General features: G+C 40.4%; 1 long non-coding RNA gene across 1 annotated transcript; it reads left to right on the top strand.

Moving 5' to 3' along the window:
- Positions 1-2,819: 2,819 nt before the first annotated feature.
- On the top strand, positions 2,820-16,858 carry LOC132519483 (uncharacterized). Its single transcript, XR_009540173.1, has 3 exons — positions 2,820-3,388; positions 13,898-14,356; positions 16,589-16,858. It is a non-coding gene; the product is annotated as an uncharacterized LOC132519483 (long non-coding RNA).
- The last annotated feature ends 2,228 nt before the right edge of the window (positions 16,859-19,086 follow it).

Here is a 19,086-nt window from a genome sequence, read left to right as displayed (position 1 = left end):
TAGAGCAAACAACCATAACATAGCAACAATAAGCATTTTTTCCTCCTTCAAGTCTGCAGGTCAGCTGGGGTGTTGTCTTCATTCTCCCCTAAGTCTACAGGTCATGTGTTATTCTACCACTGAAAGGGCAGTGACTAGCCAGAATTCTTGAAGCTTAGTTTCAGAACTTGCACACTGACACTCTTCCACATTCCACTGGCCAAGAACTTGCACACTGACACTTTTCCATATTCCACTGGCCAAGGCAAGTCTTATGGCTAAGCCAGACTTCAGTAGGGAAGGGAAGTATACTCCTCCCAAGGAGATGGGGGAGAGGTGTGAAAATACGGTGAAAGGATCTAATAGACCAGGGGTTGGCAAACGTTTTCTGTAAAAGGTCAGATACTAGTTTAGGCTTTGCACCCATATGGTCTCTTGCACCTACTCAAGTGATTCCGTCATAACTTGAAAGCAGCCTTAGACAACAGGTAAACGAATGAGCATGGCTGTGTTCCAATAACAAAAAACAGACGGTGGGCTCTATTTGGCACACAGGTTGTAGTTGGCTGACCCTGTAATAGACCTGTTTGCTGTTTTGTTCACAAATATTCAAACCCCTCCCTGGCTCAGAGCAATTGATTTTGTGATATTCAGGGCTCACATTTAAAGCAACGTCATTTGTTTTCTCCATCCATGGTATCTCAAATGGGATGGCTCTTTATCCCATATTCTGCAAAACACAACTGGCTATTTAAGGTACTCCTCAGGACACCCCACAGTGAATTTTGATCTGAAAACTGGGAAGGGAGGTTCTTTGGCGCATGATGCGTACGAAGAGATTCAAAATAGCATAAAGGCTACACGCCTCCATTTTTAATCACTATATAAACATGCATGCTGAATAAATGTTACTATTAGAATGCATTCAAGTTTCTTAGGTTCATTAACCTCCTATATATTTTAGCATATGAACTCCAAAATCATAAGCATAATAAAGTAGGTATCCACATAGACATTTAATTTTTCTTTACCTTCTGTTTCCATTTAATTGCTTAGTCTGTAAAATTTATCTTAATTTTATTTTCTGTGAAAGATCAGAATAGCTATGATGTTACATTGTAATGCCTGTATTTTCCACCAGGTGTCACTAATGTTGTAATACTTAAAGTGAATTTCTTCTGACTCTAAATTAGACTAATATTCTGCTTTTCTTATTGGAAGTTAACATTGGGATTTCTGTCTACAAAAATATAAAGGAATCACAGGGAAAAACACAGCATCTGTCTTTTGCTAGGCACTTTACATGAACTATTTCATTTAATTCTCAGGCTTTAGTGCACAAGCGGAATCGTGGGGTCAATGGGCATGCAAATGGCACTATGTTTTTAAAGTTTAGATGGCCTCTTTTGACCTCAGCCAAGGAAGCTCATTTGACTCCACAACAAGCACATCAAAAGCAATTCTTCACCCTTTTCTTAATGGTTCTTACCTTCTACATCATTTTAGCAATTGAGTGTCCAGAACAAATTACTTTTCCTTTACTGGGCTTTGAGTTTCATTGGTGAGTTTGTATTTACACTTTCCTCAGATGACTCTGACCAATGAATGGAAGGAACTAAAACAGAGAGGACTTTATCCTATGCCGTATCTATACTGTTTATAGAATAAATCAAGTGTGAATTTTCAAGCATCTGTGAAACAGGTTTCCAACTAATCAGAAGACTTGTTCATTTAACTACCTCGGTTACTCCTTGGGGAATTAATTTTTGGCTTAACTTGTAAATAACATTTTCTCATTCTTTTTTTACTCAGTGTATGAAATTATATTTCAAGTTATTTTGTTGAATGTGACCATGATAAAGGTTTGTGCTGGAACAACTATGGAATAGAACCTGTCTGCTAAACTTCACATTTTACTAGTTATATTTTCTAAAAACAGATCTTTAGCAATCTTTCCATTCTTGAATATGGCTTTGAAAGTCAGCAGTATTAACCTATGCTTATTTAAAAAAAAAAAAATCTAGCTGGGAAAGCTACTTAATCTCCATTAGAGTTGACAATCCTGTTCCAATCTGGCAAAAACATTGTAGCCCTAGCAACAAAACTATTAGAAAAGGCCTAGAGAGAAAAATGTCAGAGTTGACGCTCTGATTTCACAAGTCAGTTTATGTTACCACTTCACCTATTTTTGTCTTCCTACCATTTGATCTATTTTTATACTAGAGAAACATAATAGAGTTTCATTTATTTGTGTAAAGTCCATTTTCATCAACATTTATCTGCATCATTTTGCTATGTAAGCTTGTTTGCATGAAGGAGCTTACATCAGATCAAAATCTCTATTGTCTTGGAATTTTATGTGTGGAAAAGGCTTCCGAGTATAAGCAGGCCAACCACACTCCATTTCCATGCAAGGGAAAGATCTCAAACGTCTTTAAAAACTATATAGATACGGACATATTGAGTGGATGCCTAGACATGGATATGATTTCTATCTAAATGGCAGTCTCACTGTCTAAGTGCAGAAGTTAGTGGTTTTAAAGATTGAGTCAGTGATACCCAAAATATTTCATGTCTAAAATACAGTCCTTGTACCACTGTACTCAATCATAATAGTCAATACAGCTCTTTAGAAACCAGTTCAAAGGTTCCAGATCTAAGAAAGGAAATTTATAGGCAATGATCATCTACCATGTGCCAAGTACCAGTTAGGTGCTTTACACCTGTTCAGCCTGGTTCCTTCTAGGTGCATAGAGGCTGGGGCTGGTGGGGAAGTGGGAGACTTGGGCTACAGCCTGTGGTCTTGGAAACTGGTGATGGGACATGGGGAGAGCCATGAAGCAAAGAAAATGATGACGTCTGAGTCCCAAATGACAAGTCCTCTGGAGTAAGGAATAGCTCCAAAACCTCAATTCAGGCTGTGAGGGAAGAACAGTGTGGAAAGACAAGGACTGGATCCAAAATGAACATTTTATAACTGCTGACGCCCAGTGAGTCCCAGAGGATAACCGTGAAAGAGCACTGCGTAGGGAGAAAGAATCCTTCATAGAGTACCTTAGGCTCAACTTGTGGGCAGGGAGGGGATTCGTCATCAAATTAGTACATTACATGCATTATCTCAATCCTCACAACAACCCAGTGAGAGTTACTATCCCCATTTTACACCTGTAAAAACTGAGATTCGGGAAGGTTAAGTAATTTGCCCAGCTTCAAACATCCAGAATACATTCCCAGGCCTGACTCCAAAGCCTGTATTCTTACTGTATCTCATTGCCTCTCAGAGACTAGGGAACAAGGAAGGGTCCCCCTGTTCCAGGATGCAGACTCAGCCAAGGAGACTACAATACCACCTGCATCTCACTCCAGCTGGAGAAGTGAAAACTCACAGCCATGATGTTTGAGCGTCAAGGTACATTAACTTTTTAAAAAACTCTTTTTCATAATAAGCTGTCACTAAATGTTTATTAACACAGAGCCTTCTGCTGTGTAACAGGAGCATTCATTTTCTTCCATCGACATTTTCTTCTCTCATTGCTTTCACTTGTTTTTGTAACTAAATGCTGTGTTGGAATTTGGGCTTCTGCTTTATGGGCTTTAACCAGTTTGAGAAATAGACACAGAAAACAGATTGAAATGTATGTATTATCATCTGTATTACGGGGTTTCCTAGTAAAGCTGAGTAGGAGCAAGAGGCTTGCACCTAAAGCAGAAATAGGTTTGCTACTACTCCCCCATAAATGAACTGTGGAACAGTCAGACAACTTCGGTCTTCCTCACTCAAGCCCAACTCCAGCATGGGAGTAAGAAGTGCCGCTCCCTGAACGCCAAAGCCAGAGTTAGAAAGCACTGTACCTGAGCTCCAGCAAGCCTTGGAAAGAGTTCTTTGTTGCTTGGGATGGTGTGAGAGAGAAGGTGGAGAGAGGGGCCCCCAATATTTCTCCAGTACCACTATCCATCATCAGGATCAGAGCAGAAACCTGAAGAGTGGAGTAACATGCATCCCTCCCAGTATTTGCCAGTTTTTTTTTAATATAAATTTATTTATTTTATTTATTTATTTTTGGCTGCGTTGGGTCTTGGTTGCTGTGCACGGGCTTTCTCTAGTTGTGGCGAGCAGAGGCTACTCTTCGTTGTGGTGCGTGGGCTTCTCATTGCAGTGGCTTCTCTTGTTGTGAAGCACAGGCTCTAGGCACGCGGGCTTCAGTAGTTGTGGCACGCAGGCTCAGTAGTTGTGGCTCACAGGCTCTAGAGCGCAGGCTCAGTAGTTGTGGTGCACGGGCTTAGTTGCTCCACGGCATGTGGGATCTTCCCAGACCAGGGCTTGAACCCATGTCCCCTGCACTGGCAGGCGGATTCTTAACCACTGCGCCACCAGCAAAGCCTATTTGCCACGTTTTTAATCTTTTAGCATATTATGATGCCAGTTGATTTTAGGTAGCAGGGTGATGGTAACAGGCATTTTAAAAAAATTTTAGTAATTATGTATTTTAATCTGTATTCAGAAAAATATATAACATATTTTAACATATCATGAGCTAAAGATTTTTAAAGTACACACCTTATTTTTTTTTAATGTATCAGTATTGGGATGGGTGATATGCAAATAAAAATCACGAAGGCAGCACATATATGAAGGAAGGCTGGGAAGTGATGTCATAAGCCATTGTACTTAAGTCAGAAGTAAGCCAGGGTGGGTTGCATGCTCAGAGTGCTGCTGTGCTCTTACCATCCTACACTCCACTTCTTTCTACACAACGTTCCCCTCTGGAACTGCTGATGGGCATTTCACTTTTTGCCCACAAAAGACTCTAACAACATGAGTCAGACAGGATTCCACGCAGCACCCTAAGCTCAAAATTCACTCCCTATTCTATTCTTATCACTAATTATGTCCTGTCACATTGTCCAAAATAGATCATCAGACTTTATGAAACGAATACAAAGACTGGATCAACAACATAAAAATGTCCCAAATTTGAACAATAGGAAACTCTTATTTTTCAGCTTCCTCAAAACGAAATCCCCTTGTAAATGAAAGCCCATAGAAATTAAAGTCCAAATGCCTTCATTCCCTATTTTATACAATTGGCTCAGTCTCAGCCGGAGGGTCTTCGTTGTCTGGATTCCTGTATCTGCAGCTGTGTCCTAGGCTGTCTTTCATAGGAATATAGCTTCTTCAGCCTCTTTAAATTCAAATCTCTAGTTAGCTCTACTCTCCAAGGGGAGGGCAGCCACAAAAGAAACTGCAGCTCCACTACAGAAGTTATCACAAACAAAAGTATGATCCCCAAATTAAGTGAATGGTATCATGTGGCTTGACATTGCTATTCTCAGCCAAAGAGCATGGCAGATGACTTAGTGGTACCTGCACTGGAGACAGTGAGGACCTGAGAACACCTCGTTTCAGTCCCATGGCAGGTCCGCCAGCTGCACCAGTGTCGAGTCCACAGCCTGGGAATCTGTGTTTGATGACCAGTAACTGCCCAACAGTTGTGCTTCTACGTGTATAATATATTTGTGTATTTCTTTGTGTTTTTTCTTGTTTTGTTTTGTTTGGGTGATGCTTGTGGGGATCTCCCCATATATATTGCCTACTTTCTCTCAGAGAGTGACATTTGAGACATTATTGCCTTCTTAGAAAATTTAGATATTCTGGTTTCTTCATTTCCTCCTGTCTATTGTCTCATGCAAGATTGTGGTCTAGAGAAAACCTCTACTCCCAAATTCTTCCAAGTGTGTTCTCTGTAGAGGAGAAGTATACTCTTCTCTGTGAAAACATGAGGGATGGGGTAGAGACCATCACCCTACTTCTTAGCACTGTTTTAATAATATACACTGTTTTATTTATTATGATAATAGTGATTGTCATCACTCTTCCATAAATTTTTTCCTTCCTACCTAGGCAGGTTGAGTTGGACCCAGCTAGGCAGTAGGTGACTAGAGTCAAAATTAAATTTTAAAAAAACAATTAAAACACCAGGATCACAGTAAAGGCCAGTGAGTCAGGATTACTCTTGTACGTGGTCGGTGGGAATGTAAACTGGTTCCGCCACTGCGGAAAACAGTATGGAAATTCCTCAGAAAATTAAGAATAGAACTTCTAAATGATTCAGCAATTCTACTTGTGGGTATTTATCTGAAGAAAACAAAAACACTAGTTCAAAAAGATACATTCACCCCTATGTTCACTGCAGCATTATTACAACAGCCAAGATATGGAAACAACCTAAATGTACAAGGATGGATGAATGGATAAAGAAGATTTAATGTATATATATATACACACACAACAGAATACTATGTAGCCATAAGAGAAGGAAATCTTGCCATTTGCTACAACATGGATGGACCTTGAGGGTATTATGCTAAGTGAAATAAGTCAGATGAAGAAAGACAAATACCATATAATTTCCCTTTTATGTTGAAAATAAAAAACAAAACAAACAAACAAAAGAAAAACAAACTCACAGATTGAGAGAACAGATTGGTAGGTTACCAGAAGGGAAGGGATTGGAAGAAGGGTGAAGTGAGTGAAGGGGACCAACTGTATGGTGATGGATGGTAACTAGACTTACAGCGCTGGTTACTTTGTAGTGTATACAAACAGCAATTTATAATGCTGTATACGTGAAATGTGTATAAATGTTATACACCAATTTTACCTCAATTAAAAAAAAAAAGAGGGCTTCCCTGGTGGCGCAGTGGTTGAGAGTCCGCCTGCCGATGCAGGGGACATGGCTTCGTGCCCCGGTCCGGGAAGATCCCACATGCTGTGGAGCAGCTGGGCCTGTGAGCCATGGCCGCTGAGCCTGCACGTCCGGAGCCCGTGCTCCGCAACGGGAGAGGCCACAGCAGTGAGAGGCCCGCGTACCACAAAAAAAAAAAGAAAAAAAGTAACAGAAGGATACCGAAGTTTAGCAAAACTTTAAGGAGATTCCAGATGTCACAGATTAAAGTACTCAAAAGTTAGTATTCCAAAAGGTTGGGCCATTGAAAACATAGAACACAAGCACAAACAAACAAAAAATACCTAAACCTAAACTTCAGGACAGAAACTTTTCTGTTCTTATGCCTTCCTGTCTCAGTAGGATCTGACCATTAGTGTAAGGAGAGAGACTGCAGCTGTGGAGGAAAATGGTGCCAAGAACTGCAGCTGCAGAAATTTTTTTGTTTTTTTTTCACTTTTTAGTTTTGACATGTAAAATTAATCACAAGTTAAAAAAACATCAAACAGTACAGAGTGGTACTAAATGAAAAGTAAGTTCTCTACCTTACCTCATTCTCCCACTCCCCATTTCTAATCCAGCTCCCTTGGAGTATAGTTGCTTTACAATGTTGTGTTAGTTTCTGCTGTACAGCAAAGTGAGTCAGCGATACATATACATATATCCCGTCTTTTCTGGATTTCCTTCCCATTTAGGTCACCACAGAGCATTGAGTAGAGTTCCCTGTGCTATACAGTAGGTTCTCATTAGTTATCTATTTTATACATAGTATCAGTAGTGTATATGTGTCTATCCCAATCTCCCAATTCATCCCACCCCCCCACCAGCTCCCTATTTTTTTTTTTTTTTGCGGTACATGGGCCTCTCACTGTTGTGGCCTCTCCTGTTTCAGAGCACAGGCTCCGGACGCACAGGCTCAGAGGTCATGGCTCACGGGCCCAGCCACTCCGCGGCATGCGGGATCTTCCCGGACCGGGGCACGAACCCGTTTCCCCTGCATCGGCAGGCGGACTCTCAACCATGGCGCCACCAGGGAAGCCCCCCACCTCCCTATTTTTAAACATTTTTTATTCTGCTGCTGGTTATTACCATACCTCTGAAACTTATGTTAATTCCTCCATTTCTCCTTCATCAACTTTAGATAGTATCTATTAAAAGTTGATAAATTTAGTTCATATTTCTTTATCCACTACTAAGTTTTTCCAGTTAAAGTATTTTGGTTCTTCTGGTGTTTATCCATAATTTTAAAGAATACGCTTAAACCCCATATTTTGTTACATAAATTTTAGATAGTATATCTTGATTCCTTACTAGATAAGGTAAGAAAAATCTGTGTCTGACATTACCTTCCACATCTCTCTGCTGCCTTAACAGACTTCTGTTTTTTTTTACATTATCAATGTTAATATTAGATTCTCTTTTATAGTTAATATTGTCTTCCAAATTTTGTTTATATGTTGATTCTACAAACTGAAATAGCATTTACATTATTCCAATTATTAAATTACTCCTTACTGAAAGACTGAATAGCTCTACCTATTGAGGATAAAAAGGTAATCTATATCATCAAAATGGAAAGATGAATGTTCCAAGTGTCAAGCTCAAATGGGATTCCTTAAGCCCAATCTTCAAGAATTTCTATTAAATTATTCATTTAGCCAATGATACCTTTAATTTCCAAGAAATCTTTTTTCTTTGATTATTCTTGTTACCCAGCCACCTATTCTTTGGCTTCTTGATTTTGAAGATGTTAGGGTTTGGGGAATTTTTTTAATCATTTTTTTTTTCAGTTCTCTTAATTAGCTGTTTTCTTCAGGAGTCAACTGTTACATCTGTTCCACTTGGACCTTCTCATTTTTGCTGTTGGTTTCTTCTAAATTTTCTGGTTTTGTTCTGTTTTGTTTTTTGTCCATACACATGCATGATTAAAAAGATTGATCAATACTGGTAGCATGATTTTCAACTGTGCTATTATAGACCTGTCCCTTGAATGAAAAGATGAATGGTAGGGTCTATGGACATATAAGCTAGTACAGTCAGCCCTATGCATCCATAAGTTCCACATCCACAGATTCAACCAACTTAAGATCCAAAATATTCCAAAAATATTCCAGAAAGTTCCAAACTGCAATACTTAAATTGGCTGTGCGCTGGCAACTATGTACCTAGCATTTACATTGTATTAGGTATTATAAGTAATCTATAGATGATGTAAAGCATACAGAAGGATGTGCATAGGTTATATGCAAATACTGTGCCATTTTATATAACGGACTCGAACATCTGTGGATTGTGGTATCCACAGGGCATCCTGGAACTGATCGCCCACAGATACTGAGGGATGACTGTATTCTTTAAGGGTACGTTTAGATATTTTGTTAACCATGTATTTCTTTTTGAAATTTGAAATACATTTTTAATGTATTTTTTTGAAATTTGACTTTTAAAAAAATAAATGAAAGTATCATTTATTTTATTTACTGAGTTTTTTGCGTGCCAGAATTCACTCTCTCACTCTTACGCATACGCCTCGGACCGAGGGCCTGAAGGTTAAACATAATTTCCAGGTATGGTCAGCAGAGGGTAGCAGAGGGTAGTGGAACAAGTGCTCACTGCCCAGGCCTGGGCATCCCTCTCTCTTACATTTTTGTGGAGGTAAAAATCAATTAGCAGGTAGTAGAAGGTCCAGAGTGCCAGAATCAGGGACAGTGACCTAGAATGGGGATTAGGCTGAGGAGGCAGTGGAAAGGTTTAGCCACAATTCACAGCCTGGTATCTGTCACAGAGATGTGGACAGCTAGACATCGGGAGGTGAATCATCAATTAGAGCACTTTCACAGTTCTGACTGCTACTCCCAGCCAGTCTAAAACCCAAGGTCTGGCTCCTTAAAGTAACAGGAGTTGACTCTCCACCTTGAGAACTGATACAAACTTCCTGTCTGAGCGTTGGTCCGTGCTGCCAACATTGGCTAAGGACTCCACAGCCAGCCATTTTGAGGAGGAGAGAGTGGGGTATGGGCACCAAATGCAAATGCTGACAGTTAATGTAAACACTCAGATACATTCCAATTAAATAATTTGGGAGTCAACCTAAACATGATGTGGCTTAAATATCTTTTCTTCCCTCCTCCAGAGGGGAAACGTTGTTTAGTTGTGGAAACACTATATGACTTTGAAATTAGACAAATGTGACTCTATGAATTGTTAGGTATATGGCTCTCAGTTACTTAACTCTACTGAGCCTCAGTTTCTCCATCTGTAAAACTATAAATAATGATTCTTACCTCACAAATCTGCTGCAAAGAAATGAGATGATGTACATAAACTGCGTGGCAAGGAGCTTGGCAACTTGTAGTCAGTCAACATTGGTACCTGTTCTGTCTCCCTGTCTTTATCTTGGAAGAAGATCCATGATACTACTTGCTATCTTTGAATACAAAGTCTCGCTGTCTCCTAAGAGCATACTAACATTAATTGAGGGATTACTGTGTTAGGTACCATAGTAAGTTTTCTGAAGTGCTACCTCACTTAATTTTCATAACCAGCCTATAAGGAATGTACTTTTATCATCATCTCCATTTTACAAATGAGGACATTGTAAACTGGTTTTCCTAGTCTTCTCACGTAGGGAGTAAAGAACAAGGAGGGATTCAAAACAGGTAATTGGATTCCAGAGCTCATGCTCTTGACAATACACAATCTGTTTTCCAATACAGACATTTGATCAAAGATTTAAAAATCTAAGGGAAAAAATAGAATTAAGAAAATAGTCTTGTCTTTGCAGTGCATTTAAATGTTGGTTCTATTGGCATAGGATCACCTCTTCTGTTTGACATTTAGGGCAAAAGTTCAGTGTTCAATGAAATAAATGAAAACACTTTGTTGCAGACTTAGAGAACGGACATGTGGACACAGCGGGGGAAGGGGAGGGTGGGATGAATTGGGAGATTAGGATTGACATATACACTACCATGTGTAAAATAGAGAGCTAGTGGGAACCTGCTGTATAGCACAGGGAGCTCAGCTCGGTGCTCTGTGATGACCTAGATGGGTGGGATGGGGGGGTGGGAGGGAGGTCCAGGAGGGAGGAGATACGTGTATACATATAGCTGATTCACTTCACTGTATAGCAGAAACTAACACAACATTGTAAATTAATTATACTCCAATAAAAAAATACATGAATTTTTTTTTTTAAAAGAAAAGACACCTTGTCACTGTTATTCCATTTAGAGTTCTTTCATAAAATTAAAAGAACTAACAACAGTATTTGGAAGACATTCAGCTTTAGCTATTACATTTAAAGATAATTATTACATGACTAAGGAAAGCTTCCTTGATCTTTCTGAGAAAAGGTTTTCTCTCTTTTGCTTCACTACAAGGGGAAGATGGTACAAAAACACTTCTTTCTCAATGGATGCCTAAAAAACAATCACAATCCTGGTTACATGTAAGAATCATGCAAAACGCTTTGTATAAATACAGGTTTTCTGGGTCTGGTGACTCAAAACCTCTGGGAGAGTACAGCCTAAAAAGCTCCTCAAAGCAATTCTGATGCATATCAGAACTGATTACCAGTGACTAGATTCTAGAAGGGGAGAAGTCTTCCTGGCCTCTAACCTCTCCAAAAGGGATAGGCAGAGAATGGAGATAATTTGGGAATTGGGGAAGGTGCAGAGATACGTCTGCCTACATTTCTTGCCTTCCATAGATTCTGCCAAATGCTTGATGAGAGGCCAAAAAGTGTTGCCCAATGAGCCTCCATGGTTCTAAATACAGTCAAGCATGTCCAGACTAGCACTGTCCCTTTAAAAGTGGTGAGCAGTCTCTGGAGGCCACTGTCTATATGCCACATCTGTGCTAGTTTGGTTTTAAGAGGAGAGGCCTTAACAAGGTCACAGAGGACTAAAAAGACCTGTGCTTCTGGCTTCCACCCACCGTTTCAGACTTACTTCACCTTCCTGAACCTTCTGTTAGTGTCTCCAATCTAGCAAACTCTTTCATGTCTCTGAAATTTCATATACTCAAATTCTGTCCCTTCAGCATGAAATATGAAACATCCTCTCCCGGACTTCCCTGGTGGCACAGTGGTTAAGAATACACATGCCAATGCTAGGGGACATGGGTTCGATCTCTGGTCCAGGAAGTTCCCACATGCCGCGGCGTGACTAAGCCCGTGTGCCACAACTACTGAGCCTGTGCTCTAGAGCCCACGAGCCACAACTACTGAGCCCACGTGCCTAGAGCCCATGCTCCACAACAAGAGAAGCCACCACAATGAGAAGCCCGCATACCACAACGAAGAGTAGCCCCTGCTTGCTGCAGCTGGAGAAAGCCCAGGCACAGCAACGAGGACCCAACGCAGCAAGCAAGCAAGAAATAAATAAATGTATTTATTTATTTAAAAAAAGAAACATCCTCTCCCAACACATATTCTTTTCTCTTCTCCTCTTCTTCTTCTCTTTCCCTTTCTCTCTCTCTCTCTCTCTCTCCCCGTCTTTCCCCCTCCTTCCCTCCATACCTCTTTCCCTCTCTCCCTTCCTCCCCTCCCCCCCCCAGTTAATTCCAAATTATCTTTTAAAGCTCATTTCAAAGGAGCTTTTCAAAGAAGCCTTCCTTGCCTGCTCTCTCCACAATCAAAAGTCAGGTGTCCGGTCCCTCTTGTAATTGCTCATCTCACTCTAATTTTTCTTTGTAGTACCTACCAGAGTCTGGCATTAAGAGTTATTGGTGAGACCCTGTTTAATTTCTATCTCCCCAATTTAAATCTAGGATTTGTGAGAGAGCTGGGCCGAAGTCCCTTTTGCTCCCTGCTGCCCAGACCTAACCAAGTGCCTTTCTTTCAGTACAGGTTCAAACACTCTGTTCAATGAATGAAGTAAAAGAAAGAGAGACTCTTTTAGATTATTCCTTTCTTCCTTCATCCACAGCAGAAAATTATTTCATAAAATGTTCTGAATTCCTCCAAGGTGCCAATGCCTGTGAGAATTAAATGATAAATCAAAACTAGACTCATTCCTTGAGATTCTTAGAGTCTAGTGGGGAATAAAAGATATGTATTTAGATAACTATTACAAGAGCCTTACAAGAGAAACCACAAACTTCATTATATGATCAAATTTCAGTCCTCCACTGTTGTCAAAGGAAAGAGACCGTCCCTATGAGAAGAGGTTAGGGGGCCTCACTGATCAGAGGCTGGGAGTCAGCTGGATTTGAACCCTTTAGTTGCACTGTGGCTGCTTGGTTTCCCAGTACCTAAACTGTCTGTGCACCAGCCTCCTCAACTGTACAGTGGTCAGTTTTCAAGTGGAAAGAGAAAGGTGTCTTTACATAAAATGTTTGTAGCAGATTACTGTAGGTTCCCTAACACTGAAGAAGATATACAGATGGCAAATAAGCACATGAAAAGATGTTCAGCATCATTAACTATTAGGGAAATGCAAATTAAATCCACAGTGAGATGGCACTACACAGCTATCAGAATGCCTAAGATAAAAAAATGACACCACCAAGTGCTTGTGTGGACTTGGAGAAACAATCATTCATACAGTGCTGGTGAGAATGTGAAATGGTACAGCCACTCTGGAAAACAATCTGACAGTTTCTTAAAAAACAAAAGATACAACTACCATACAACCAGACATTTGCACTCCTGGGCATTTAGCCTAGAGAAATGGATACTTATGTTGACACAAAAATGTGTACACAAATGTTTGTTGCAGCTTTATCTGTAACAGCCCAACACTGAAGACAACCTGGGCCTTCCTTAACAGTTGGTTAAGCAAACTGTGACACATCATGGACTACTACCAAGAGTTACAAAGAAATGAACTATGAATACCTGCAACAATCCGGATGAATCTCCCATTATGCTGAGTGGAAAAGAGCGAATCCCAAAGTGTTACATACTGTATGATCCCGTTGATATAACATTCGTGAAAATGGCAAAATTAAAGAAATGGAGAAAGACTAATGGTTGCCAGGGATTAAAGAGGTGGTAGAAGCGGGAGGGAAGTCTGTGTGGCTGTAAACTGGTAACATAAAGCCTCCCTGAGGTGATGGAAATGTGCCGTATCTTGACTGTTTCAATGTTAATATACTAGTTATGGTATTGTACTGTAGTTTAGAGAGATATTACCATTGGGGGAACCTGGGTAAAAGGCTATAGACTCTCTCTGTATTATTTCTTACAGCTCCATGGGACTCTACAGTTATTTCAAAATAAAAAATTAATTAAAAGAACGAAAAGATGGAGGCAAAGTCAGGGAAACAAGTATGGCCGTTTGTCAGTTACGGCACGGCCTCAGAATTGACATCATGATGGCCAGTGATCTGACTGCTACAGAATCCTCAGCCTTCATGGATTTGTTCACTCTGCCAAGTGCTGCAGACATCCTCAAGTTTCAGTGCCAAGAACTGGAGAAAATAGGACGTTTATGTCAATCAAAGAGCACTTGGAGCTTTCTGGTGGTCATTCAAGGCTTCACCGCATCACGTAGCCTTTTAATATACTATTTTTGACCATCCAAACAGACTGGTGGTCACAGGAGGTGTTTTGTTTTATTTCCTCAAAGACATGTGAATTTTTAACTTCAGCATTGGTTTCCTGCAAAGCTGCTGGTGTTCATAAGATTCAGTGCAGCTGAACACAGGTGAGCAGCTTTACATTCTCGGGGTAGAGGGGGTGTGGGGGGAACACTTTTGGCTCCACAGGGGAGAATTTTCTGTAGAACTATGAAAACTTCTGCTCTATCTATGAGTCTTTATGTTCTGTTCAGTTTAGTTGTTTTACCTATCATGACCAGAGTTCTGTTAGAGCTTAGTCACAGCTCAACCAAATAATAGCCAAGCACTGCTTTGTATTTAGAAACTTTTTGATGTTTCCAGTATTATTTGCCGACCTTTGAGAATTTTCCCCAAACTCTGAATATGGATTTAGATAAGATTGGGGTCAATTTTCCAGAATCCTCCGTTATCTAAATTTTTATGTTAACATGACACCAAATTGTAGTTACGTCTTTGCGAATCTCCATATCATTGTATTTTATCTATATTAGGCCACAAATTGTCCTATTTTGGGTGGTTGTTGGTTTTTTGTTGCTGTTGGTTTTTACCATCTTGTAATGCTCTCTACCTTTGGCCTCTTGGTTCTCCTCTTCCTAATGGTTCGTGACCAGCTTTGCCGCTTTCCCCTTTTCCCCACCTCTAAGAGTCCACATGCGCCAGGGCTTTGTTCCTGAAACTGTTCTCTGTCCATACCAACTCCCTAAGTAGCCTAATTTCTTTCAATAACTTACTGACTCCTGAATTTGAGCTGTGAAGCCCTATTTGGGAGATTGAGCCTAATTTTCAGAGTTGTATGAACCTTGATATTTAACATAAACTCCATCATATATCTGACCAGAGACTAGCTGTTCTGTGGTGTTTGATGTTTTGCAGGAGAAGCCCTTCCGTTGAGGTGGCCACCCACAGTGAAAACACTACATCAGCTGAGGGAGCCAATCATACCCTGCTGATCCAGAGCCCCGTAGAACTCAAAAGAGGCTGGAGAAGGCAGAAGCGGCACCTCTTCTTATTCAGTGATTTGATACCTATGTCTAATACCAAGTGCATATACATTACATGCTCTCCCACGTATCATACAGTTCCACGTTTGCTAACCCTTACTGTAAGAAAATATGACAGGCAGTGTCTGTCTTGCCTGGGGCTTACAAGACAGGTGATAAAAATAAGAGGGGGAAATTACAGATTGTGATTAGTGCTTCTGATACAAAGTAGCTAGGGTACGATGTAGAAGATGGGACCGTATTACAGAGGGGTTGTCCAGGAGGACCTCTCTAGGTGGCAGCCTCTAAGCTGGACCTGTGGGGTGAGAAGCAGCCACCATTTCTAGCCAAGGTGGCTGGGCCTTCTAGGCTGAGGGAGCAGCAGGCGTAAGTGGGTGCAGCTTAGCCCCCTGGAGGGAGGAGTTCAGGGAAAGCCAGTGTGACTGGAGCCTAAAGTGGGGGGCACGATATTGGATATGATACTGGAGTCAGGGGTCCAGCCACACAGGGTCTCCACAGGCCTTAGTAAGGGGCTGAAATACTATGCTGAAGGGTGTTTAACTAGGACAGTAACCATATCTGGTTTATATTTTTAGCAAAATTTTCTGACTATTGGTAGATGATGGATTTTTGAGTAAGCAAGAGTGGAAGCAGGGTGACTAGTTAGGGGAGGCAACAGTCCCAATGAATAGTAACAAGGGCTCTGTTTGGGGGTTGGCAGTGAAAATGAAAGATTCAGCCAGACAGATTTGGAATATATGTTGGAGACAGAATCAACTGGGTGCACTTTCCTCTCAACCCTGAATACAAATGCAACCAATACCATAGACTCGGTGGCTTAAACAACAGAAATGTATTTCCTTATAGTTCTGGAGACTGGAAATCCGAGATCAGGTACCAGTATGGTGAGGTTCTAGTGAGAGCTCTCTTCCCGGCTTGCAGATGGCTGTCTTCTCACTGTATGTTCACGTGGCATTTCCTAACTGCGTGAATGTGGGGAGAGAGAAAGAAATCTCTCTCCCTCCTCAAACAAGCCCACCAATCCTACTGGATTAGAATCTTACCCTTATGACCTCATAAGCCTTAATTACATCCTAAAAGCTCTATCTCCAAATACAGTCGTATTGGCAGTGAGGGCTTCGGTGTATGAAGGTGTCAGCAGGGAGAGGGGGAGACACAGTTCTTCCACTGCAATGACTAGCAGTACTGAGTGCTGACACCTTGTATGAGTTTTCACCACAATTTTTAGAAAACCACCTACAAGATCATTCCCATAATAACATTTAGGTATATTCAAGATCATTATTAATAGGAAAAATTTGTTTTTTCTTTTTCCAGAAAGAGACAACAATTAAAAAGAAACAGCCTCCTGTGATACCTCTTCTCTGTCATGCCTCCTCCTTGACGGAGGATTGTGTTATGCCCTGAATCAGTCTGTGCAAATTAATCATCTGAGTTTAGCACCGAGTTTTTCCACTTAGCCATAAAAAGGGGCGGGGGGACTGAAGTCCCCTTTTACCTCAGTTCATCTTCAGACTTCAGTTGAAAACTCATCTTTAGGTTGATGCTATAGAAATCAACACAAATGGAATAAATAGTTGACTAACTGCTACCTATGTATTTGGTCAGAATAAGTAAATTTTAGCTTGTATGTAATAATAAGCGTAAATGTTTATTTCTTGCCAAAGAAATTATATTCCTCCAGTTGTGTGGGATGTTAATATTCAGTGAAAATTACTGAGATTTTTGTCATTTTCTTTTGTACTACATACATTAGAAACTTCTGTTCTCAAGAATTAAACTCAGATGAAACCTTCATTATCATTTTTGATATTCATTAGAATGCTTCTTAGTAAGTTATTTTTCAAGTAAAATTATTACTTTTTTTTTAGAACAGGATCTGCTTTATAAATATTAAGATATTAATACTAGTAGAGGCCCATGAAGAATTCACAAATGGGAAGGGACTGTACCTAGTCCACTGTCTTTAGCCATCACTATCCTCATATTCAGTTACTGAAAAATACAGAAACAGTGAAAAATGAATTTTATTTAGATAAAAGATGACGATTACTATTAACTTATCCGTGAGATGACACTTACAGAATATACCACAACCCCTCCTCCTAAGCATCTAAGGCAACACCCCTGTGTTAGAATAGGAGAAATCTCCCTAGAATCCTATAAATTTCACAAACCATGGGGGCTTACCCCCTGGTATAAGGCTGAGGTAAAGGAAAGGAGAGGGGGATCCACAGTAAGGGATACACAATAGAAATGAAAACTGCAGCCCTCCTCTCCCTTCTCCTCAAGTCAGTTTACATTAGGTTCATTCTTTCTAACTTCCACTGAGAAAATCTCACTCAGTTGTGACTGAGTGTGAAGAAACACAATGAGACCCTAGGAGAATCCACTGTAGTATAAAGCTTTGTTGTGATACAGTTTGAACATTTCCAAGCTAGCATCTAGCTTTGTTGGTGTAATATCATGAGATTTATCATCTCACTCCACAAATAAAAGAATAATCCCTTCAGAAAGCCTGGTGACTCCGGGGGAAGAGATGAAGCTCAGGATAGGAAAGAGGAGGAGGGTTCTTCAGGGAGCCACAGGTCAACACCCATGGAGGCCAAGTGGTTACGAGCACAGGCTCATGAGCTAGGTTGTCTGAGTTCAAACCCTGTTTCTGTTGCTTTTGGCAACAGAAAACTCTGTGAGTTTCCTCATCTGTAAAATGGGGCTAATAAAGACTACCTGATGTAGTTTACAGTTAAATGAAATAATGTTTGTAAAATATTTAGAACAGTGCTTGGCATATGGTAAGTGCTCAGTGTTACTGGAGAGTCAAAACTATGCTCTGGACTTTTGGATAACTCCTTGGTTTGGTTTCAAGGGAGTGGATAACCTTGGCTCTGTATTTCACTAAGAAGAGAATTATTCAAATGACTTTTTCCAGGTCAGTGTATTTGGAAGTTTCCGCACAGTACCTTGGGTGTCAATAAACATAGATATCTACATCAGAAAAAGAAAAATCTATAAAATCCAGCAGATATGTGTCTATCTTTCTCATTGGCCATATAGTTTTAGCTTGATAATGCCTTTAGAATTACTATGTAGAAAAATAATTTTATCTGATAATTGTGTTTCAAAGAAATCTTCAAATACACAGATATAGGGGAAAATGTTGACATTAACTGACTACATAATTCCAAAGAAATAAAGCCATACTACAAAAACACAACTCAGGAAGAGAGAAGAGAGTCCAGCTCCTTTTTAAACTATCCCTCCTCCATTATGGAAAAAGCGCTAAGGTGCTGATGACCAGCCCATTTGCCTTCTCAGAATTCTCAGTCTATCTCTTTCTTGCTTGAGCTGTTATATATATATATATATACATATATATAAATTTTTTTTTTTTTTTTTTGGCTGCGTTGGGTCTTCGTTGCCGCGCCCGGGATTTCTCTAGTTGCAGCGCTACTCTTTGCTGTGGTGCACAGGCTTATCATTGTGGTGGCTTCTCTTGTTGCAGAGCACGGGGCCTAGGCACACGGGCTTCAGTAGTTGTGGCACGCAGCTCAGTAGTTGTGGCACGCAGGCTCAGTAGTTGTGGCACACGGGCTTAGTTGCTACGTGGCATGTGGGATCTTCCCAGACCAGGGCTCGAACCTGTGTCCCCTGCATTGGCAGGCGGATTTTTAACCACTGCACCACCAGGGAAGTCCCAAGCTGTTATATTTTGTGTGCCAACAAATCCTTTCTGTTTTACTGAAATGCTTTCTACTAACTTCATGTTATATAAAGGAATGGAAAACTATAATTAGGGGTTTGTGTTCTACATG

The sequence above is a fragment of the Lagenorhynchus albirostris genome, chromosome 4 (assembly GCF_949774975.1).
Source record: "Lagenorhynchus albirostris chromosome 4, mLagAlb1.1, whole genome shotgun sequence".
Lineage (NCBI taxonomy): Eukaryota > Metazoa > Chordata > Mammalia > Artiodactyla > Delphinidae > Lagenorhynchus > Lagenorhynchus albirostris.
This window is presented reverse-complemented; position numbering and strand designations above follow the sequence as displayed.